Source organism: Canis aureus, chromosome 20 (assembly GCF_053574225.1).
Source record: "Canis aureus isolate CA01 chromosome 20, VMU_Caureus_v.1.0, whole genome shotgun sequence".
NCBI classification, from domain to species: Eukaryota; Metazoa; Chordata; class Mammalia; order Carnivora; family Canidae; genus Canis; species Canis aureus.
In genome coordinates this window covers 50,415,311-50,441,385 of record NC_135630.1, presented here as the reverse complement: position 1 = coordinate 50,441,385, position 26,075 = coordinate 50,415,311, and the positions used below count along the sequence as shown (strand labels likewise).

The 26,075-nt window shown below is 33.6% G+C and overlaps 1 protein-coding gene across 9 annotated transcripts in view; it reads left to right on the top strand.

The window, feature by feature from the left end:
- LRP1B (LDL receptor related protein 1B) overlaps window positions 1-26,075 on the top strand; it is a 1,828,472-nt gene that overhangs the window by 615,492 nt on the left and 1,186,905 nt on the right. The gene's annotated exons all lie outside the window — the stretch shown is intronic.

The window sequence follows — 26,075 nt, the reverse complement described above, 5'->3', positions numbered from 1 at the left end:
ATTATCCTTAAAATATTGATGTGGGCAGCTGCTACTAATTTCAAACATAAATCTAAGAAAATATACTTTGCATTGTGATTAACTGAAAATCCTCCTCTAGTTAGGGTGCTGTCTACAAGAAAGATGGATTATGCTAGATAAGCCAGGTGTTTGTGCTCATAAACTTGTGAAATTTCTGTTTTGATTGAAGCCAAAAGATTGTATCCCTAATGAGTCAGCCACAAAATACATATTAGAGAAATATAAATTATAATTAAGTCAGGGAAAAAAAGATGTTATATACTTTTATAACTGCTCCACATGTATTGGTTCTCTTCCCAACCCCTTGTGGGAAAGGTAGTTCTGTATGGTATACCCAAGAAAAGCTTCCACTTGGGCTCAGAAAACTTTATAGTCAAGTTCTAGCTAATCTGACCTTATTGCCTCGGAAAGACACATCATTCAACTCATCTGTTGATAGTCAGTGTGCACCAAACTCTGGCCTCTGAATTAAACAAAAAGGAGAATTCTAACAGAGTCTGTATGTATGTGTTTGTGTTTGGACAGTGGAGGTGTGGTGCAGGGGGAACGAATGGGTGGGGTAAGAGGAACACAAATAGATGTCTAATATAAAAATCTTGAAAGTATTAAGAAGAAACAAATCTGAGCGATGGGTGAAGGCTTTAACTGAGCAGGTGTCTTACATGCTGGCGATGCTGTTGTAGATAGGTTGATCCGAGAAGGCCTCTGGGAGAAGGCAGCTTGAGCAGAGCCCGATAGTCATTGAGCTTCTGAATCTTTGGTACATCTGGGCTGAGAGACTGGAAGAAGGATCCCATGAATATGGAAAGGATTTTATTTAAGACTCATTTTCCTCATCCGTAAAAGGGAAAGCATAGCTGACCCTTCCAACACACATACTGATGAACAGGAACAAGCAAGTGATAGTGGTAAACACAAAATAATGTCTAACCCTAAGGTACTAAAAGATTGGAAAATGTTTGTTTTGCTGTGATTTCAACTGAAAGATAGGAATGTTCAAATGGCAATTCTTTCTTTGAAAAGAGACAACTTTGTGGAGAAGAAAAATGGTTCAGTAATAGGGATGCATGGAGTTATTGAAATTATATATATATGTTTGTACATATCCTTAAATATGAATTCAGCATGTGTGTATGTATTTTGAAATTGATAACCTAAGATTACATTTTTAATCAAATCATTTTCTAAGACAAATTTATTATCTTTTGCTATATGGCTGTGATTTTAGATTGATCTTAATAGAAATATATATAGAAGTATAAATATAAATCCTTTCTATTCCTGATTTTTTTGGCTAAAAATATTACAGTTGCAGAGCCCTTTCCTTAACATTTTTGTATAAATCAGCATTAGCATCATTCATAATTAATTTTCCCATAGAAATGAATGTAAAGAATGGGCATACATTTTTGGAGTACATAATTCCACAACCATTACAGTGCACTTTTACTTTATTCTCGCTTACTATTTCTCAGCACTACTGCTTATGTTTCTCTTACTGCTTATGCTTTTGAATTAACTGCACAGTTTCTTGAATATTTTGATGGTGTTTTATCGCTCTAAACACCTCTTCCAAAGTTTGGTTTGGAAAAGCATATTTTAAGCTCCAACACCACCACTTAGGACTACCTGGATATTGTTTAGTTAAGAATTAAAAAAAAAGTAAATTACAATAACAGTGGATGCTAAAATAATTAAGTAGTCCTGAGCATCACGCACAGAAGCCCCAGTGCAAGCAGAATAGATATTGTTTGCCCATTTCTGGCAAAATGGCAAGAGTTACTTATTTACTAGGCTAAGTAGCACAACTACAAAATGATCTCAGGACTTGACAGCCTTCCCATCCCCAGTTTTAAATGTCTGTGCTTTTCTTTTGCTTTAGGTGAGACTTTATTATTATATTTATCTTGACCTATTTTAAATGTGCCGTATCTCAAGTTTCCATAAAATGCAAGTAGGCTGTATTTCCTGCTTGAGGCAGTTTTCTTTTTCTCTTTTTGTACTGTCTCCTTCCCTGTCATGAATTTTTTTTTTCCTGAAAGCTCCCTAAATTAGAAACACAGACACCCAGAGTTACAAAGGCAGTTCATACCACTCCCTCTTTTCTGTGCAATAAATGCTCTCCACAGGCTTATCAAGTCCCAAGCCTGTGACTCGTCAATAAATATACTTTACGTGTCATTGACTCTGAATCGGAATCTCAAGGGGAAGTCAATTCCATTTTATGCTTTTCTAATTGTTAGAGAGGGCGCTTTATATCAGGACAAATTATCTTTCTTTAACCTCCATTCAGTGTGATGGATACAATTGAAGGGAAGAAACGAACCAATCACTGTAATGGTTAGTAAGCTGTGTTTCCCCCTTCAAAATATACAAAACCTGCTTAAGGTCTAAAAAATAATGAATATGGTATTAATTTATCTCTTACTCTTTGAAAAGAAAATGTATTTTTTTTTAATAATTACTGATGCTTTTCAAACAATGTTTAACTGTCTTTTACTGAAAAACAAAACAAAAACAAAAACAAACACCAAGCCATGTAGCAGGATATTTGTCTTTTTGTGTTTACTAGACCAAGAGGCAAACTTTCCAGAGTGTGAGGAGCCCAAAGTAAACCAGGAGTCTAAAGACCTGGCATGTGTCATTCATCGGCTGTGTGAGCTTCAATCAGATTAATTATTCTGAGCTTCAGTTTTCTCTTTGTATACTGGAGAGATGATGGAAGCCAACTTGTGATGAATGAATTAAACAAATTCTGGAAATGTTTCAAGCACACTGAATGGCACATGGGTATCCCAAAAACTGTTTTTTAAGCTACTACTAGAATTTCAAAATAATATAAACCAAATATATTTATATGAATCCCATATTGCTAATGCAAGTTAATGTATGCCATGATGAACTGACCCATGATTTTGGAATGCTAAATTTGTATTCCCTGATGAAAATTTGCTATCAGCTCTCCTGCATGACTGCGTAGGAACAAACCTCACACATTATTTTAATGGAAACAAATTTATATTGGATATCCCTTCCTTCCATAGATATGAATAATTTTGTGTTTGGATAAATTTGTAATTGGAAAATATCTGTATCATTTTTTAAAACTGTTCTCTGCAAACAAAGTCATTACATAGAATTTGTTGTAATTGTTTAGCATAAATTGATCTTTGGCTTTAATAATAAAATCTTTACTTCACACTAAACAAATAACATTGACAACAAAACCTGAATGAGTCTTTTTTCTAATAACTGTACCATAGCAAACTATTTTTTCTGTAAATGCATATTTTGAAGTCTAAAGATTTAAAGTTCTATCTTATTTTCAAAATCCATTGTTCAATGTTTCAGGCAAGATGCTACAAAATTTCTGTATGAATAATAGACTATATTTTTCAAAAGTAACAACCTAATCTCAATAGCTATCACCTATCTGGTGAACACCCAGTGTCAGATGAGTTAAACATCTTCTGTAATAGTAACTTCTTATGCTAACATTTATTGAGCACCACCTATCTGCAGCCTGTCACTAGAATTTACAAAAGAAGAAAAGGAAGGAGGATTATGTTTCAAGCAATTTAGAATCTTCATTTAGGTGCTATACATTCCAAAGGCAATTAGGACTAGATGCTTAAGTTTTTAAAGCATATATTATACTTACTAACTTATGATGTTTTTTTGCTAAGTGTACTGTTTAATAACATAAAAACGATACAATAATACTTAAATAGTTCAATGTATGTTTTGAGAAGGAAATAATTTCTTCTGTTGCATATAGCCAAAACTTGTGCCATGTATGGTGTACAACATATCTTCATTAATGCATACTGATACAAATTTCTTGAATGAGTATATGCAAAAACTGGCTAGATTGTAGCTTTGTAGACACAGCCTTTAAGCCACACCATTACCTCTTGCCATAATTTAACTGTGAAGTTATAAATAGCGCCAACGGGTATTTTCAACTGAAGATGAATAGCCATTAGAAATGTAAATACAGTAGAGTGTTACATTAGTGTGCATATAAGGTACTTTAATTGCATAGGTAATTAACACTTCCGTTGTTCTTCTCATTATCATTTTGTTCCAGTTGAAATGCTTGTTAGCAACCTACGCTGTTGAAGAACAGATAGCGTGTCATTACAACAGTTGACACAAGGCAGCCTTCAAGGATGTGACACTAATTAAATTAGAACTTCAAATTACAAATAGACTTCTTATAACTAATGATGAATGACCATCTTTACGAAACAACATTTACTTCTTTATTCAAGAGTCACAAGTCCTGCTTTTAATATGTTGTATTAAATCACAAAGAAATCCATTAACAAAGCTCTTATGTCTGTCTTTCCAAAGGGAGAGAATATTAACATTTTGAGGCTTTTCTGCAGACTAAGGGAATTTTCTTCTCTCTCTAATCACAATGACAAATGATCATGAATTTCTATCATCAGCATAACAAGGAATGTCACCCTTCTCAAGTGGCTAGGTTATGATACAGTCTTTAGCAGCCAGAGTAATATTCTAGAAGTCTGGAAATCAGTATTCTCTTCTAGCTAGAGACAGTGTTTGGTGTATAGAGAGTGCTCAATAAATAGTACCAATATACTATTATATACTTAGTTATCCTTGGAAAAATAGTTTTGTCAACCTCAAGTACACTCTATCAACTGCAATTAAACAGAGACTAGGTACATAGGGAAGTTGATAGGATGTTCAGGCAAGACTTCATGAGAGCACACCACTTTGATATAGTTAAAATGTTCAGATATTGCAGGTAAATTCCTTAGAAATTAACCCACCCAACAGTGTTGAAAGAGATAGGTCTACAAAACAGAATGTTAATAATTCTCAAAAAAGAAATACAGACTAGATTATTTTATATATATATATATATATATATATATATATATATTTAGCACATATACAGACTAGATTATATATATATACAGTTAGCACATATTTTCCATTTTAAAAGTTTACTTTAGAACCACTTGGGTGGCTCAGTCTGTTAAGCTTCTGACTCTTGATTTCAACTCAGGGCATGATAATGGGGTCGTGGGATCAAGCTCTCACTTGGAGCACTGCACTGAGCTCTGCTCATCAAGCTCTGCTCTTAGCTGGGAATCTACTCAAGATTCTCTCTCCCTCTCCTTTTGTCCCTCCCTCCATGCTCTCTATCTCTCTCTGAAATAAATAAATGAATCTTAAAAAGGATAATAAAAAATTAAAAGCTTAAGTTATAATTAGAAAACTAAGATATAATTTTGCTTGGTAAGGACAGAATATTAATATTATGTACTGAATAGTTTTAATGGCTCTTGTTGTAAAATTAAGAAACTACTGTGATATTTTTCAGTCAGTAGAGTCCAGTTCATACCTTCACTGTGAACATTTGATAGGTATGGGGCCAGCTTTGAGCAGTCTGTATAATCTCTTTTTGCTACACTGTAACAAGTGAGTTTACCTAGTACTGCAGCAATGTTACTCACTGAGAAACAAAAGGCCTAACATAACATCAGGATAGGAAAAAAAAAAAAGTTCACCTAAACATACAAATATTTTCCTGTGAGTATATAAGCATGATTAAAAAGAGAAAGAGAAGTACTTAAATCGAACTGAAGAATATGTGATAGCCTTTGGAGTTTTATAGATTCTAAGAGGCATTGCTATACTGCATTAGTATATAACCACAGTAAGCTTATTTAAATTATTGTAGGGGATGGAAAGTGTAAGTAAGAGAGAAGTTTTGTTTTTTCTTCTTCTTAAATGTGACAATTCTATTATTCAAAATCGTGCTACTAATACAAGTTATTTTAAATCTCTGTTCTGATTGTTCACTACAACTTTCTGTGATGAAGAAAATATTCTGTATCTCTACTAATATATTAGCTACCAAACTATATTTGGCTACTGATCATTTGAAATATGACTATTCAGACTGAAAAAACAATTTTTTTATTGAAAATCTAAATCTTTTATTTCACTCTAATCAATTTTAATTTAAATATCCACATGCGGCTAGTAGCTATCATATTGGACTGCTTAGGTCCAAAGCTTCCATCTACACTGTTGGGAATAAATGTCATGGACTCCAGAGGGTTCTTGATCTACTAGTGATAGCAGTATGGACAGATCATTGCTCCTTGCATACCCATTTTACAGATTCCCTGAAAACCGTTTCCCATTTGATAACATATACTTTTGCAGACAAATGGCAAACAGCTTGGTTACTAACTTTGACTTCTTATATGTTTGTCCCTTGGTTGGAATTCCCATTTTTAAATTATCACTTACTGTCAGTTATTTATAAACATAAGCAATTTCACCAATTAGCGTATGGGTATATGTTTTATGGAGCCATTTCTCACACAGTAAATTTATCCTCCTCTTTTAGTAGGCCAGAGTAGTAAATCGATTATATACTAAATAATGACTAACTGAATTCATTTGTTAATATTTAATGATTGTTAAATATTTTCCATCCTGTGCTAGTCACTAGTGATCCAAAATGATGAAGCATTGCACCTACCCTTGAGGAACTTACAATCCTTAAATGCCATTGCACTGTAAATAAGCCAATTCATTTTCCAAAGCAGGCTTACTTAATATGAGGCCCCTGGGGAACTATCTACAATAAATATGAGTTTCCCAGAAGGCAGAAAGTATTTATTGTACAATATCCTTCCTTTGGACATATTAGTCACGAGCACCATTGTTAATTTATTAGATGCTATTTGGAGTTGGCAGAAATCCTATATATATTCATAATAAAGTGAACTATTTTTTTCTCTTTGAGACAAAGATATTATTGCTACTCTTCTATTTATAAGCATTTAAAGATTTGGGTTCAAGCAAATCATGAGTAAGTTCAGCTCATTTTTATACTACTACCAATAATGTGCAGAATAACCTTAAAGATTTAAAAATTGACTTGCAAATTAAGTTGAACATAATTACAAGCTTCGTGACTTTAAAATTTCAGGGTCCTATCTGTCCAGTTTTTAATAATGCTGGTAAAATATTTTCTCATAGGCTAAATTTGTTCTCAATAGAGATACTCTAGATATCGATCTCTATATCCATCTCTATATTTCTATAAGAAATAATATTTTCTTTTAAATCAAGTAGTTTTATTAAGTTTCAAGCATGCTGGATTATTTTGATGAAAAAAGAACAGAGGTTAACATAGAAATATTAATGAAAAACCAAGTACCTAAAACTTGAGGGATTCCCCCATTTAGTTTAAGGTGACTCGAGTATTAGACTATCAGCCTTGTTGTGCCAAATACAAATAAACTATTTATCTTCTCCTTGGGGAGAATCTAGAAATATTCTCTTGTCTCCATTTTTCATTACCTTAGAAGGATGTTGATTCCTATAGAATATTTGAAGAAAAAAAATCCCCAAATTAGTGTTTTGTTATGTAAAGATATAGAATATTTTGAACTCCCCAACTAGGCGGCTCTACTGTTTGACTAGTCTAATTAAATCTTACATTTTTCGGGGTATTTGGATATTAAAAGGTGTTTCACATCTGTTATTACATTTATCTTCACAGATTAGGCTGTGAAGTTAGGCTGTGAAGTTAGACCGGTGCCTGTTTCCACTCCCACTTTGTCAACATTTAACAGATGGTAGAATGAAACATAGGTTGTTTAAATGACTTTCTTAGAGTCGTATAGTTGGAGAGTGCCAGAGCGAAGCCTTGGCATCTGACTGCAGGTCTGTAGCTGTTTCTACCAGGCCATAAGCCAGAGAATATGTAAGTTTCAGGTATGCCAAAATTTGTTTTAAATTATAACTTTGTAAGTCACTCTGTACAATGCATATTTCTTTTAGATCTTTGTCATGACCCATCAAGAGTACATCCCATATGATTGCGAATTGCAGTACATAGCTTCATTTGTGTAGAGGAGCTTACCAATAATTTCAAGGCTACCTTTGCAGAAAATCTTTTTAAGTTACTAGGACTACAACTTCAACAATAACAAGGAGTTGTAACTTCTTTAATTTAATGTGCATGGGTTGCTAAATTCAAAGTCTAAAATTACTTAATTATATATTAGCACTTTAAATATAAGCCAGGATCAATCACATATGTTGACTGCACCCTGGAAGCTGTTTACAGGTCATTGCATTTTTTCCCCATGCAGTATATATTCTGATTTCACCTCTTATGCACTCAGAATTCATGAAAGTAATGTTATTGAACTTTAACTCTCTCTAGATTCTTATATCATGGAACTCAGGGAGTCATTTTGTAATATTCATATTATTGGGGTACACCATATCTCTTTGCTTTCGAACTTGAATTTATCTGTGCATTCCAAATAAAAATAAAATGTATAAACCATAAAATTTATGAACTTCCCACAATTCACCAAAGTAAAAAAAAAAAAAAAAAATGAAAGTTCCTTAAATGAGGAGGGGATATTTTCTATGGAAAAAAAAAAAAAAGAATTAAGTAAATTATAGTCATTATTAACCAATTTTGTGAGATGCCATTATACTTAGAAGATATATTCAGAAACATCTTTTTGCTGTTTTTTGAAAATGAGTCTGACTTAGAATGAACGGTTAACTTGTTTTATATAAGTGTATAGTCTGCAAAAAATAGGGGGAAATGGCAAAGAGAAAGGCAAACAGTGTTAAAAACAAACAAACTCAAAACAAGAAGAATACATGAAAAAATAGAGGCTCTCAGAATCCTGTTGTTGGAAGGAACTATAGTGATCATCTCATTTATCACTAAAACCAATAGAGGGACTGTCTAAAGTCCATCCTTAAGGATGGGACCCCTCTGCTTGAATTGATTTAGAAACAGTAAGTTCATTTTTTTCCTTTAGGTATTTGCCTATGTTCTTTTCCCCCATGAGATGATTTTGTTATATAAGTAAGATCTAGGGGATCCCTGGGTGGCTCAGTGGTTTAGTGCCTGCCTTCAGCCCAGGGCATGGTCCTGGAGTCCCAGGATCCAGTCCCATATTGGGCTCCCTGCATGGAGCCTGTTTCTCCCTCTGCTTGTGTCTCTGCTTCTCTCTCTCTCTGTGTGTGTGTGTCTCTCATGAATAAATAAATAAAATCTTAAAAAAAAAAAAAAGATCTAGTCTTATGTGGACCAAAAACTGCCTTTTTAAAAAAAAAATTTAGAGGAACCGCTGGCCTAATTCGTTCCTAATTGTTCCTAATTTGTCCTCTATTGTAAATCGTTTTTATAATAATAATCTTCATGACAATACTTTTCTTTCTCTTGTTTTTCTTCTTCAACCAAATCTTTCCCAATTTTTCAACTACTGATTTAGAATTCTATTTCCCAGACACTACTCATTTTAAGATTTTTTCCTATGGAATGAAAAATATTTTTTGACTTTTTAAACATGGTACCTAGTACTCTACAGATGTTCTGAAGAAAAGATAGCTTTATCTTTCTTAGTAATACAAAAAACTATATATATATATATAATCTCCAAATGATGAGTGCTAAGCCATCATTCTCTGGAACCTAAAAACAGAAAAGATTGATGGTTGCCAGAGGTGTGGTTAAGGTTAGGGGAAATGGGTGAAAGCAGTCAAAAGACACAAACTTGTAGTTTGTAAATATAGGATTAGGATAGATATTAAGGAAAGGAAGAAGTTCTACTCTGTCAACATAGTTTTATAGGCAGTATATCATTGTGGATAGTAGTGTGCTCCTTAAATTCAAAGCCTGAGTTTGAATCCTGATTCTACAAAATGATAGGTATGACTTTGGGCAAGATATTTAACTTCTGGCTCTCTGCTTTCTGATTTATAAAATGGGAATAAGTGTACCAAATAAGATTGATCAGAAGCCTGAGTCAGTGAATTCTCAAGAGCTTTTAGAACACTACCTGATATGTGGGAAACATTTAATAAATATTAGCTCTATCATTTTCAAGGGAAAACATTTCTTCTAAATTAAACAATATAGTCTCTTCTATAGTTTCTCAGCCTAGTGGAGAGACATGAAGCCATGGAAAGAGACATTTCTGAAAATGGAATTTATGATTCCTTTGTTCAGGGCATGAGGAAATAGAGCCTAAATACAATAGATTGATGGTGATAATTTGCCTATTTAAGCCAAGGCCAACTTTGTAGAAGCTGTAACTGAATTGTAGGAATATTTGCAACCAAAACATACAGTAGAGTTCCTACTCAAAAGCAGACATCATGCAGAAAATGTTGTGAAGGTCATTAACCACATACCTGTGAGATCTCCACTTATGAGTGGCTTGGAGAGGTTTCTCTCCACCATGCTCTCCTTGGAATGACTAAAGAGATAAGGGCCGTCGTGCTGTACTGTAAATGCCAGCCAGGAGGCAGCCCTTTTGCAGGATAGGATGTGAAGATTAGAGACACGATTGGAGCTCATATTGAGGGACTGAATCTTCGGTGAAAAAAATATTTTCCAACAGGTTCATTGATGCCATAATAGATAGTGAAGAACATAAAGGGATGCCATTGTGAAAAGCTATTTTACCAGGTAGGAAACTTGCAAGAAGATTTATATTTCAAAATGACAGTGACCTAAAACTCACATCAAGAAATGTCTTAAAGAAAAAAGGTACAGAATTGTAGCCTACGGAGCTATATTACTCAGAAGAACCTTACCCAACAAAATGAGGTATTTGGGATTTTAAAGGTCTGAGACTTTTATTCCTCAGTAGAACTTTGTATGCAGAACAAGTTGTTAAAGTGTTACATATGAGGACATTAATTTCAGACTAACAAACCTCCCTATTGAAAGAAGGAATTGCATGTTATTTCACTATTCCTTTTCAGCAATTTAAACCATTTAATGGCTGTGCTTTATTAGGATCATAAATTATGCCCTTAGTTTTTGGCACTTTATGGCTATCTTAGCATCAAATACTAATGCTATACAAGTATGTTTGGGTCTAAAATATACAACTTTTTCTTTTTTTTATGTTTTGAACCAAAACATTCAAGCATTTAGAGATGCTAAAATTTAGCATTTTGAGAAGTCACAATATTTAGATAGTAACATAATCTTTGGGTATTTCTGCATTTTGTCATACTACTGTGTTATTAGTACTAGTAGACTGTGTTAGGTTATTTTCACCTTTAGAAACACTTATCAAGAGATTCAGAATGAATTTACCTCCCAAATATTAATTTTGAATTTGATTATCTTCACAAATGTTAAATTTAAGTGAAATACTTTAAAGGTAGAATATTTGTAATTACACATTGCCAATTTAAAAACAAACAAACAAGCTTTAACTTTTTCTTTCTTTCTTCAGTGTTTTACAGCTTGCATTTTGTTTAGCAGATTTGTGTAGAACTCAGGCCTAGTAGATACTCAATTCTTTAAGCATTTTTATAGCAGTTCAGTATTAGCAGGAAAATAAGAAGCGTGACCAAACAGGAATCATCCTACAGGATTTATTCTTCTGTCATCTACTTTTTCCTGGACCCTGCCCCCTGTTCTTACTTCATATTAATACATAAGTAAAAGAAAACCCCTGTATCTCCTCAATTAGTTGTTCTAGGTCATTTTATAGCTTTAAACTAGGACACCAAGTAAATTCAGACTAGTTCTAACAACTTAATTAAAAATTAAAGAAAGTATTGCTGTTAAATACAGTGGTAGCCATGCAAGCAATTGCAGGTAGCTGAGTAGAGAAGGTAGTTGATCTAAATAAAGTCAAAATGCCATAGGTATCTATTTCCTAGAGACCTAAACTAGCCACTTAATTTTACCAGAAGTACATTTTGAGAAATTAAAGGAGAAAATGGAGATAGGATGCAGAAGGAAAATAAACAGGGGGAAATTATGCGTGTGTGCATTGATTTATTCATATTCATGCATAGGAGTTTTGAATAAAATGGAAGTTGGTCTTCTGCCTTAGTATTTCTCAGGTCTCAAGCTCTGCGCATAGCTGATAAGGCTGTTCATCCTTAACTTGATATATGTAGTAAATTGAGAAGTAACCAATACGATTTTAACCAATCTGTCAAACCTGAAATCATATGATCAGTTCTTCCTTTGTACTTTCACACTATCAATTCTCAGTTTCTAAAAACAAATAATAGAAAACATGGACTTTTTTGCATAATTTATCACATTTTATATCTGGTATTCATTTATGTCTTCCTTCTTTCTCTTTTTTCTTTCATTCCTTCTTTTCTTCTTCTTTTCCTCCCTTTCTTTCTTTCTTTCTTTCTTTCTTTCTTTCTTTCTTTCTTTCTTTCTTTCTTTCTTTCTTCTTCTTCTTCTTCCTCTCCCCCTCCTCCTCCTCCTTTTTCTTTTTCTTATTTGTCACCTATGGAATCCTTAGGTAATGTCTAAAAGATTTTAAGATTTTTTTTTTTTTTTAGGATGCAAATACATATACTGTCCCAAAGACTAATCATTCATAAGAATTTGTGGTGGATTAGAATGTGTCAATGTATCAATATTAATAAAAAGCTTAAAATTGTGTGCTGCTGCCCTGTCTTGGTGATATTTGTTTAATTTGTGGTACAATAAAAATAGATGCCCCATTAGTTTAGAGTCCATTTCAGCGAACATGTTTCCAATTTTTTTTAAGATTTTATTTATTCTTGAGAGACAGAGAGAGAGAGACAGAGACAGAGACACAGGCAGAGGGAGAAGCAGGCTCCATGCAGGGAGCCTGATGTGGGACTCGATCCCTGGACCCAGGATCATGACCTGAGCCTAAGGCAGGTGCTCAACTGCCGAGCCACCCAGGCATCCCAGGACACCAGGTTTTAAATCCATTTTTTTGGAGATGTTAGTGCATTGCTACTCAGAGTGTAGTCTGTGTAGTGGAGTACAGGAACCACCTGGGAGCTTGGAGAAATGCACAAAAATCCATTCCAGCCAAGATCTACTGAATCAAAATTTGCAATTTAAGATCCCTACATGATTCATATGCACATTAAAGTTTGGAAAACATTGTCTTAGGATATATAGTATGTCTCTGAATGTGTCATTGACAAATGTTCAGTATGAAATGTGGAAAGATGTTCGTGAGAGACATAACTCATGAAAATCTGATCAGAATAGTGAAATGGTGAAATATGTTGAATAACATCAAAGAAGATGGAATCCTTCATACACTTCAGCATAAAATATGAAAATATTTACATCCTAGGGTAATTGCATGTTTTTTTATGTAAAGAAGCTTTGAGATGTCTCTTATTTTTAAATAAAATACTCTAATAAAACAACTTTATATAAAGGAGGCATCTTTAATGAAATTCCACAGATTACTCTTTCTTCCCAAATACTGTACTATTTTACCTTAATTGTGGTCATTAATCAACTTCATCAGATAATACCATAATGAGAACATAGGTGGAGCCAAAAAGAAAATAAAAGCTACAGTAAAGGATTTGTATATTTCTCTGTACTGACAGATATAATAAATAGTTGCTTTTAGCAAAGTAGCATCTTCTACTTTACAAAATTTGTCTGTGTGTGCGCACGCACGCAAGTCTGCAAAGATCAATCTTCAATGAGGTTTCAATCAGATTCTGTGTAGTAAAGGTATGGAAATAATAAATGGCTTATTTAGAATTCATTTATAAAATATATGTTAAACTTTTAAATGGAGAAAAATGTGCCTTTGGAGATTTTTCATTTGTTTATACCTATTCAAAGTTTTACAGAAAAGACCACCTTCAAAAGCCATGTTATAAATTTAGGACTTGATAAAAACTGGGTCACCTCTCTTACCCAGTTCCTGGTTTTCCATTCTGTACACTTCTGTTGATCTTTGCTTTTTGTCTTCTTTCCTGTTTCAGGTCCTGTTGACCATTTTTCTGTTCATTACCATGGGTATGGAAGGGTCAGAGAGGGCAGATGAAACAAAAATAAATCAATAGTTTTCTTTGCAAATATATCTGACAAAAAAAGATTTGGCAGAGGGGTGAGACTTACTGAAATTTTGCTATAACAGTATTTACCATAGAGCAAAATTCAGTGTAAAGTTGATCACATTTGAAGTCCCTTAAGCAGAATAGAGTGATGGAGTGAAAGTGACTACCTTGGGTATTTGGTTGATATATGAATGCCATTTATTTTTATTTTTAATAATTCTCAACATGGACGACTAGAAAATTCCTTTTGTTAATCTTTTGTTTTCTTCTTGAGCCAAAGACATTTTCAGAAGGGTATTGTGATTTTATAAGTCATTTGAATTGTCCATAAGTGTAAGATATCCAATAAAAGGTATCACTAGTTCACTAATTATCACACCATTCAGATAGCAGTTAGTGGGTGAGTTGCATTAACACTGTTAGTTATATTGCAGTCCTTGTGTCAGTGTGTGTTTCAACTTCAACCTCATTGTTTTCTGTATCCTTCCCTTTACTCATCATAATTTCTATATCTAATATTCTATGAAAAGAATAAGGAATTTTATAAGGAATTGCCTTATAAAATTTTGAGAAATGTGGCTATTGCCAGTAGATGATTTTCATGAGGAGAGAGAAACTTCTTTTGCTGATTCACTATTTACCAAATACTGTTTATTTAGCAGTTGTTTAATTGATCACATAAATTGGAGACATTCAGCTCTGTTTAAAACAGGAGAGCCACGGTGTTATTTAATGAACTGAAGCAGTTATGTAAGCACACTCAAAGGCCCTAGAGTCATTCCTCACAGAGTTCCCCAGGGAGAAGCTGGCTGAGTGTTTAGTATTGGCACATTGAACCCAAGCTCAACCCTGGCTAAGGCTCTGTCTTTTTAAAGATGCAATTGAATTGTAAGTGGTATCAGTCCTTCCTTTTAGGGATCTGTAGTGTCTCGAAGATACTGACTTGCTTTGCATCAGTTCTAGCATGAAGAGGATATATGGGTGGCTGATGTGAAGAGGTAAAATCTGGGGCTGAGACACAGAAAGGCAGATAATTGTACCAGATGGCATTTGAACCTGTGATGTTGGCATCCTTCATGCTGGGCTCCATTGTGCCAAGCTAGCCAGGCACAGAAGCTGTGCAGGTGTCAGAAGCAGCAGGACTTTACCAGGACTTTACATGTCAGTGGCTACCCTGCTTAATCTAGAGAATGCTCCATAAAAGTGGGAATAAGCGCATGGGCAAAGACTGATTAAATGGTCAAAGGAAGGGTTTTGTGTTAAGGGTAAGTTGGTTGATCACTCGAAGGAGCTTTACCTTAGCACCACATAACATTGGAGACCTGTTTGTATTTACTGTGGATGATCTAACATTATAGTGCATAAATATTTTGTCATTAAGGCAAAGCTCGTGGGGACTGTCTTCATAGTTAGAATTTGCTGGAAATAGGCAATACAAATTCTTCTAAACATGGCTAATATTTAGCTGGTATGCATGGCACAACTGTACCGATTGATGAGCACTTCTATTTTGATTCTGAACAACTGCTACCCAGTGCCCTCCTGAAACCTCTCAAGGAACCCCAAGGTCCTTCAGTCAAAAGTGGACAAAGAAGCCATCCTAGTAAAATTCAGGAGACTGTCATGTCTCCTTTCTGCCATTCCCTCTTCCTCTCTCTCTCCCCTGGTCAAACAGACTGGATACCTGGAACTGGTGAGGGCTCAACAGCCAAGAAGTCATAGAATGTACACAGCGAAGTTTCTTTCTTAGGGCTACTTGTAGAAGCTATAGCCAGTCCAGTGAATTTCATCTGTTTTTAAATACTGAGGAATCACCCCTGATTATAAGAGCAGTTTAAGTAATGGCATAGCATGGCTTCACAGCCTTGACTTCTAACAAAATTTTCTTACCTTTCCCTCAAGATCCTTATGTAATCTATTTCACAGAGAGAGTGAATCAGACAAATACCTACATGGCTGCATTGCCATATTTGTTTCCTTGTTACAGGAGGTTGAGATTGTAGCACAATATAGCACAGTGGTAAAGAAACCAGTGTTCAAAGATATAAGAAGCCTGGATTCAAACAGTAGCATTACAATTCTGTGACCTTGAAGAAGGTATTTAACCTCTGCAATCTTCAATTTCCTCATCTATGTAAGAGCAATTATAATACCTAATTCATAATGTTCTTGTAAGGATTTAATAAGATAATGAACATTATATGCTTACCAGAGATCCTGGAACATAGGAAGTACTCAATAAACAGCAATTATCCTACTAATATAATGCTACTTTTACAGTGTGCAATAAAGAACAGTTTGTTTTCATTAAAAGAGCACCTTGAAATTATGTTCACAGTTTACATTTTGAGTGGCATAAAAGTTAAATTTTGAAAAATATCTCATCAATAACATTTCACTTTTGGTCTGAAATATACAATCTATACATTCTACTAAGGATTTGATATTGTTATGTTTAATAACATCTGTATCGAAAAAAAAAAAGAAAAAAAAATAACATCTGTATCATTCTATGGCTTTTAAAATTGGATTCTTGAACATTCTGTATTCCTCTTAAGGATAAATTGGCTTCTATAAAAATTATTATGCCTTGCAACATGGTTCTTCCAGTGAAAGACATTTTAACTTATATTCTCTAACTGGTCCTTCTCACTATAAAATCATTTGTATGCTAATCAGGACTCTCAAGCAATTGTTTATTTGTTTTTACATACAGCAAATAATCCCTTTTTGAAATGTGATAGAGTGATTCAAGGCATATATTCGCTTTTTCTTTTCTCTTTCCTATTTTTCTCTTATCCATTCAGTCCAAGCAAATATCAAGGTTTTTATCCAAATGGAATAATGAATGAATAACTCCTATTAAACAACATTTATTTGAATAATTGTACCAGTGGGATCAGAAAATATCTTCTTACTCATGGTATATATATATATATATATATATATATATATATATATACCAGAGTAAGTGTGTGTGTGTGTGTGTGTATATATCACCAGGAATCTGGGTTGTTTGACCAAAGGTCATGGAGCAGCACACTTCTCTCTAAATCAGAAAGATAGTTTTCTTTTTAGTCAGCATATATAATTTAATGTTGTCTTGAATGAAAACTAAAAAAAAAAAAAAAAAAAAAAAACTAAGACAAGAAAAACCCTAGTTCTTTAGCTTTTGTAGAGTTGTTTTCATCTTAATTGTGGTGAAGAGATAATTGGATGAGGAATGATGTTTGTTATCTAGCAGATCTCAAAGTAGCTCGCTCTTTCTTCTTCTTCTTCTTCTAGATTCTTCTTCTTCTTCTTCTTCTTGATTCTTCTTCTTCTTCTAGATTCTTCTTCTTCTCCCTTCTTCTTCTTCTTTCTTCTTCTTCTTTCTCCTTTTTCTTTCTTTCTTTCTTCTTCTTCTTCTTCTTCTTCTTCTTCTTCTTCTTCTTCTTCTTCTTCTTCTTCTTCTTCTTCTTCTTCTTCTTCTTCTTCTTCTTCTTCTTCTTCTCTTCTTCCTCCTCCTCCTCCTTCTCCTCCTCCTCTGGGTCCTTCTTCTGCTTCTTCTGCTTCTTTTGTGCTCCTCCTCATCCTCCTTCTTCTTCATTCTTTTTTTTTTAAGATTTTATTTATTTTTCATGAGAGACACACAGAAAGAAGCAGAGACACAGAAAGAGGAAGAAGCAGGCTCCTTGCAGGTGGGACTTGATCCCTGACCCCAGGGTCACGCCCAGAGCAGAAGGCAGACGCTAAACCACTGAACCACCCAGGGATCCCCTTGCCTCTGATTTTTAAGCCATACTTGGGGACATGTATCTACCTTTTGTTATCTTAGCCTCTATGGGAAGAGACTGGAAAAATAATTATCTTTTTTTATGTATTCCTCAAAAAGCAAACTTTAGAGTAGCAATAGTAACACCTCTGTATGCAGAATTTGGCTCAGAAACAATCTCTAACTTATTTGTGGAATCAAAAAGGGAGTGACTCTTAGCTGTCCTGACTTGTGAATGAGCCAGCTGGCTGCTTCCACTCATTGTCCCTTTATTGTGATGTGTGGAACTATATGGTCTTTGCTTGGTTTTTCCTATCCGTTAATCTTTTTAACATGCTTCTTACCATGGAGTCATCTCTGCCTCAAACAAGTAGACTTTCCATGCTGCCCTAAACTTCAGAACTGTAATCAGTTAGCCATCACTGGATTACTATAGGTAAAGTAACCCTGGAAAACAAGAGCAAAAAGCTTTAGCTTTAGCTTTAGGTTTAGAGATGAAACACTTATTTTCTGTTTTGTATCTGAGAAGAGAGATACTCCCAAATGGAATATTTTATCTTCTGCTTTCTTAGTTGTTTTATCTGCAATTGGGTAAATCTTTTCCACCCAGAAGTTTTAAGATATGACTAGAATATGCATTTTACTTCTTGAGGAATCAGTAGGATTTCTGCAAACTTGAAGAAAGAAAGCATCTTCTTTCTGATTCATTGAGTATATATGTACTCTTCCTTTACAAAGAGAGATAAGGGCCAACTTTACAAGTAAACAAAATTGTCAGCAAGAAGTGTAATATGAGTATCAATCAGTGAAGTGCCCCTTTCTCTAAAACAAAATACCTTTGTCATTTTTTACATATTCTAATCTTTGGAGTTAATCTATTGTTTCTGTAAGAATCTTGTTTGAATGCAAATGCATTACCTGTAAGATATAGCACTTAGGATATCAAGATAGCTAACAAAGAACAGGGCTCTAAGAAATTAAAGAAGAAAGAAAGAAAGAAACAAACAAAAAAAAAGAAGAAACAAACATAAAAATGTATTTTAACTGAGGTCGAGGGAGGGGGAAAGGAATTTGTAGACCTTTTGAAAGAGAAAGTGGTAGGGGTGGAAGAGGTGATTCGGTAATCAAGGAACATGTGAAGAATATATGCAGGGAGAGAAATAAACATTTAAAACACCTAAATGGCCCTGATTTTTTAAAGCCATCTAAGCTGAGTTCCCTCCATTAGCATGGGGTTTAATGAATAGCATTGCTGCAATGACAATCCCTTGTAAAGCAATGCTTTCATTTATTTTATTTATTTGCTGGTAAATGGAAGGTTGGAAAACAAGACAGTCCATTGGTCAGATAAAATTTTTATTTCCAAAGTTGTAATTAATGGCAACAATTCTGTAGCTATTTCCTTACGTACTTTTCATTTGCCAATTTTGGCTATATTCTAAATGTTTACAGATTCAATGCAGGGGAATATTATGACTTAACCTACTTCCATTGGATTCAGGTGCAGATAGTGAGTTAAACTGATAAAAAGGACTTGACAGGTATATTCTAAAGTTAGCGGACCACACACAGAGAAAGAGAGAGATATTTTAACACAACTGTTTTTCCAGATGTGATCCAGAAAGTTTTCAGTATGAATCTTACCTAACCATCCATATATTCGTAATCATAATAGCAGACACAGTGGTGACTTTGGTGATAGCAGAATTGTTAATATGGCATAGTTTTCCTTAGGTGACCAGGCAAGCTTTTCGCATATTAAATACAGAAATAAAACTGTTCATGTTAGATGCGAGGAATTTTCCTACACTGAGACTTCCAAAGAGTAAGGACTAAAAACAAAGACTTTTTAAACCTTGAAACAACTTATCAAAGCTGCAAAATCTCCTTCCCCAGGGCCCTTAAAAATAGGACAGATGTCAGAGCTGGCTTAAGGGTAGTGCAGCTGGACAAAATCAATCACCTTTACATCTTTTCCTGTTCTTGATTTTTCACAGCATTCATTTGAAATATGTAAACACACAAGCCATTACTGGAACCTATATTACACAGAAATTATTTAATTTGAGTGAGTTACTATTAGATTGAGTGCACATGTATATTTAGGAGTTCTTGTTCATTCCTGTATCCTCAAGTATAGTCCTATAGATTAATGATATCAATTAATATTGTTTTATTTAAAAGTTGAAACTCATAAATCCAATTTTAATTTTCCTTGAAATACTATAAATTTCTTTTATTTCTTCCATTTAAATTATCAGTTTGTCAGTTGAAGTAGCTTACATGCAAAAGTAAATTATACTTGAATATAACAGAATTTTATGAAATACACAGTTCTAGGAAAGTTCTACTATTTCTGTAAAGGTATTATTTGATCCAGTGTTATGTTTATATTAAATATATATGTATGTATTATATATATATTATTAAATGTATTTACATGATGTACTAATTTTCCCAAATAATATGGAGAAAATAATGTAGTCCACATACTTTTATAGTTTTCACAAGTGGCTGTAACTATTTTGATTTCTCAGCTGTGAGAATTACAACAGCTATTATAATGCAGTGTTTCCATATGCTTAATTGCATAGGAATTCCCCTTAAAAGATGATAGTTTGTAATATTTCCAAGAAATTGGATCTTTGTCGAAAAAGATTCTTTAAAAAAATTTTTTTTAAAAACATGGAATAAAAAAAAAAAGAATAAAAAAAAAATAAAAATAAAAACATGGAATAGAACAGATTAAGCATTTGCAGGCAGGTTAATAGCATTCCAGAATCTTAATATATTACTTAAAGTGACACTAAAAATTTGTTTTTAAATAATTCTAGGAAAGCTATTTTGAAGGTAGTTTTCACAAATTCTTAGAAATCATGAGCTCTTCAGTTAATAAATAGGAACTTTCCACAAGATTCAATATTTAAAAGCTAAATATTGTAAGATATCTTACCAATAGAAATAGTCCTATATTAATTTGTATATATATGTGTATGTGTGCATATGTATATGTGTGTGTGCATGCGTATATTTTTTAATCAGTACTAGGTTTTTAGAAGTTGAGTTTCCAACAGTTCTTCACAATATAATCAAATCTCAGTCTTCTAAGTAAATAGGTATAATTACATAAAATCCAAAAGTGGATATTTTTTTAATTTTTGAATTTCAAAGACATCTTATGTTTTTCGTGATGACTTTATATAACTATTTTTTACTTGATTCTTATATCAACTAGCAATCGATATGTTCTTGTATTGACATTTTATTGTATCTTGTAAAGTGGGAATAAAAAAGTAAATAAAGGTTTCATACCTCATGAAATCTATGTGAAACTGCATATATTAACATAGTTCATAGACTATACACAGAAACTATATTGTAAAAAAAGCTATATTGTAAAAAAAATGTGATATAAACAACATCTGCATGAATTCATAGAAAATGTGGGATCAGTGGCACCCCCCACAGACACAATCCTCTTGGTTTATAAAGCATATCCCAAACCATATTCATTAGTTATGAGGATCATGTGAGGTAGACACTATTATTATCCCCAAGTTTCAAATGTAAAAGAGGAATATCACTGAATTAGCATTTTACTCAAGTTGAGATAATAAACAGCAAATAAAAACTCTAAATCAAGGGTGTGATATCTCTAAACTTAATAACTTCTCCATTATGTGATGTTATTTTTCACAAAGAAAACTTGATGGAAAAGCCAGTTTGGACTTGAAGGATTTTGCTGGGTGAAAAGAGAAGGCTTATTTTCCAGATGATATTGCATACAGAAAATTCCAGAAGTGGGGACATTTTGGATTAATTTAGGGAGGTGAATGTTGACTCTAAATAGAGTTTACTATGAGTACTGAAAATAACTTGTAAATAATGTTAACTAAGTTTCAGTTAGATAATGAAATCAGGCCAGAGTTTGGTTTTGTTGTGGGCAGCAACTGAGAATGGTTATGATTTTGAGAGCAGTTGTTGGGTGAAAGTGATATTTATACCTATTCTGAGAATCTTTTAATGGAGGTGACTTTTAGCATACAAAAGAAAGTAGAAATTAGCCAGGAGTTAAAATGAACTGAACATTCATTCAACAATTGTACATTGAGCCAGGCAGTGTACTACACGTTTGTGTTTTTCAGGCAGAGACAGAGGAAAGTTTATCAAAAAGCATATATGAAACGCAGCCAAGCGTGTTCATGGAATAGCATAAATAACAACAACAATAATAGTGTGTTTAGAGTATAAAAGTCATGGGAAATAATGGCAGAAAGTGTGTCTTAGGAATTTTGGTCAGCTTTCAAAGTATCTTGTTTGCCTCTGGCTTCACTGTTAGTGGGACCATGGGGACCTTGAAGAAAACCAACTCAGCAGTGTTGGGAGCAGTGGCTGGAGTTAGAAGGGAGTAGGAATACAGGGGGTACAGTCTCTATTTTGAAGATATTTAACAGCTAAAAAAGTAGTAAAGAAAGGATAACATTTGTAGGAAAGTTCAATCAGCAAAGTGACTTTTTTTTCTTGAATACAGGCTAAGAAAATTGTATGAAATTATACGTAGAGGATTTAGAACCACTGGAAAGACAGAAATGGGAAATACAACCAAGTGGCAAATCTTAATAGGAAAAAACCCAGAAAGTGGGATGTGATAGAGCGAAAGATGGAAAGGTTAACTTTGGGGAGGGGATCGATGCTGGTCCTGCTGAGATATGATGGTATAGTGACAAGTGCAGATATTTGATTGTATCTGCTGTTATAGAAGAAAACTCTATTCCTCTCCAGAATGTGCTATCACAATTATCATTAGCCAGAAAAGACATTTGATCAGACTTAATATCTTTTAAACTACTCTTTTTTTTTTTTACTGAACAGAGTAAGATGTTTATATATAAAAATAATCTAAACATTCAAAAACATCCAGATGAGTCACATTGCCCTTGCATTATCCTAGAAAGCTTGTTTGTAAAATGAGGTTCTGTTTAAAAAATGAAGCGTAGTGCAGCTAATTGGGCAAGGCTTAAAAAATTTAAAAATATAAGTTCTATTTGCCTGTGTTTATATGTTTTAAATCCTTCTAATGATAGAGTTTCTCTTTCTTATAATTAATTACTATATTTTAAATTCTGCTATCTTGTTCAGGTCACCTAAAATTAGTTCTGAGGCACTGGAAATGTTCTGACTATGCATAACTGAAAACTGAAGTGATAATCTAAGACTACCATGCTTATTTAAATGTTGAAGTGCATGTGTACTATTCTGCAATTCTTCATGTGCTTCCCTGTCATCCCAGTCCTGTTCTCAGATCCCCCAAATCCTAATAATTTAGTAACTAAAGAGGTAATGCCTGGGTTTTCGTGAGATGAATCATTTAATGCAACACTGACATATTCTTAGGAATTCACGTAGTCTCTATTATCACATTCTTTCCCTTGTCACACAGATCAGTGGGTGGAAGTGGTGGCCGGTTGAGGGAGCCTCACGGGATATACACACCTTTAATTCACAAACGATAATTGGGAATCAAGGGTGGGTTATTCCTCAAAGCAACAGTACACTAAATACTCATACTCCCTGGTTTCTGGGATAATTTTAGTTAAGGCAGACATTGTTATTCTTTAAAGTGCCCCATATTCTAGAAAGACAACAACAAAATATTAGAGTTAGCAGAGTTTTCCTGCTGAAATACCCCAGCATTGATCAAAGAGGGTTGAGATACTGATTGTCTCAGTTTTGAGGTTGATTCCCAGGGCCCGGGACAACCTCTACAAATAATTTCTGCTATTCTGTGTAATTTGCAAATATTGTCATGGTTTTAATGAGCTTAGATACGACAATTTGGGAAGGACTGGTTAAGGTACAACCCATCAAATCATGTACCAGCTGTCTTACCAGTTACCCAGAAGTGCTGGAAGTCAAAAAAAGAGTATATTAAAGATGAGGAAGATGTACTTGCTAGTCACTAAAGAAATTACTTAACTCTTTTTTTAGTCCAAATTTCTTCTTTTCTTATATGTTACCAGTAAGAAGAATTTAATACTTTTGTATACTGCCTCTAAGAAATTCAAACATTTTTTTTTCTGTTTTCTCAAAATTTGTTTCTGAATACCAGTTGTGCATTTCACACCATCATTTTAACCCATTACCTGACAACCTTAAGAATGCACAAAACAAAACAAAACAAAACTTTTATTTGAACTAATACAAACAAAAACAAACAAAAACAAAAAAGAAAAATCTTTCTTTTAAAAAAAAACTACTGAGTCATCTTTGGTTTTAATAAAATTTCTGAAGTCTCCCAGGTTGGAAGTGTTTTATCTGTGGGCTATTTTTGGAATTTTTACATAGAGATCTAAATATATTTGGCCTAAACACTACTTTGACATTCATACAAGGTTACATATTCTCAAATTTCTAAGAATCAGCCAATTAATTTTAAGAAAAACTGCATTGTGACTGTTGGTCATAAAAATGTACAGCATTTCAAACCTAATTTATATTTTTCAATTGTATTTTTAAAGTGAATTCATATTAATCTTATAAGATTTAATACTAGAAACTCTCAGTGAAAGGAGCTTCTCTTATTTTTATTCCTATAATTTGGATTTAAGTTTGTGTATTTGTACTTTAATTATATATTTGTGTGTGTATATATATTATATATATATGAAAATGTATATTTTAAAAATTATTGATACTCAATTTACAGAGACTACAATAAAATGAGTTGTGCATTTGAGGTGATGGGTATTTGACAATACTAATAGCCTTATATGTCAGTAATTGTATAAATACACAAAGAAAAGATACCAGAAAACCAATTAGTGTCAATACTTCATCTAGTGAAGCTACATCATAACAATTTATTACATTCCCTAAATATAAAAGGTTGAAAGCTGTTTTAGCATCAAACAAAATCACATATACTCATCACTCATTTTGAGAAGATATTTCAAAACATGTCTTTTGCTATTCCACAGCTTTTTTGAGGGGAGAGGGCTTGCAGTATAAAAGGAAGTTATGCAATACAAGTGTTTATGAAAAGGCAACTCACCTTATGGGAACATTCTTTACCTAACTATGATGATAGCAAACACTTTATTAGTGTTTGCTGGGAAAAATGAAAAAGCTTTTTATATAATCCCTACAACAACATGGCAAAGCTCAGAAAATGTACATAGATTGCTCAATTTATTGTATGTAAGTGTGGGACCAAGAATATGTTTCCAGAGTCTGTTAACAACTCCACTCTGATGCATTCATTTACACGATTAACACATGTGAATTCCTATTCCGAGCCCACATCTAACCAAAAAAGCTCACAAAACTCATTGCTTTGCTATCAATAACTTTTGACATTCACAACAAGCCTACAAGGTAAACTCTGTTGATAGTTTTATTTACACATGAGAAAATTAATGCTTAGTTGATTTAATAAATTAATGTCCCGTGGGTATTAACATAGCTGTGATTAAATACTAAGTGTGCCTGATTGTAGAATCTAGCCTCATGTAATAATCAGTGACAGATTAACATGCGATTGTAGTCATATGCCACGACAGCACTCTGGATTTAGGAGAGCTGGGCAAGATTAAGAATCATCACGTGGGGAATTTGGAGAGTGCCTATGGAAGAAGTCTAGCTAGGATATGGGAATTAGTAACCTGAAATTTAGATATAGCAATGTACAAATTAAATGTTTTTTTTTTAAAGATTTTATTTATATTTATTCATGAGAGACTCAGAGAGAAAGTCAAAGATAGGCAGAGGGAGAAGCAGGCTCCCTGCAGGGAATCCAATGCAGTACTTGATCCAGGACCCTAGGATCATGCCCTGAGCCAAAGGCAGACGCTCAAATACTAAGGCCCCCCTTGCGTCCCCAATTTGGATGTTTGATGAGCTTTAAGAAAAGATGTGGTGTTCCAACCTAAGTATATCTTTAAAAACACAAAGATTGATCATGTAATGTACTATTAGCATCAGCAGGAGAACTCACTGAGTATGCTCTGTTCCTTATCGCCTCCCCACTCCTTAGTAAATTCTATTATAATTGCTCAGTAAAGATTTTTCAAACAAAAATAATCCGTCTATAAATAAGTACATAACTAGCTGTTCTTAATAAAGAACATATTAAAAAAGAAATAATTTTTAGACTGACACAACTTCACTTAAATTACACTAAAATCTTTTTGTTCATGTTACCTAATTCAGTTCTAATGAGAGCTCTGCCAAGGAGTTGTCATTCTCCATATTTCACAGTTGAGGAAATTGAGACATACAGGGTTTCACTACCTTGCCCACTAAATCTAAAGATAAGAGGTAGATCAATGACTCAAACCAACCCTCAGATTTTAAACCTATGCTACTTAAAGGTTGAAAAGAATATTTGTGTCTTTAGTGTATTATTTGAAAAAATACAATTTTATGTCTTATG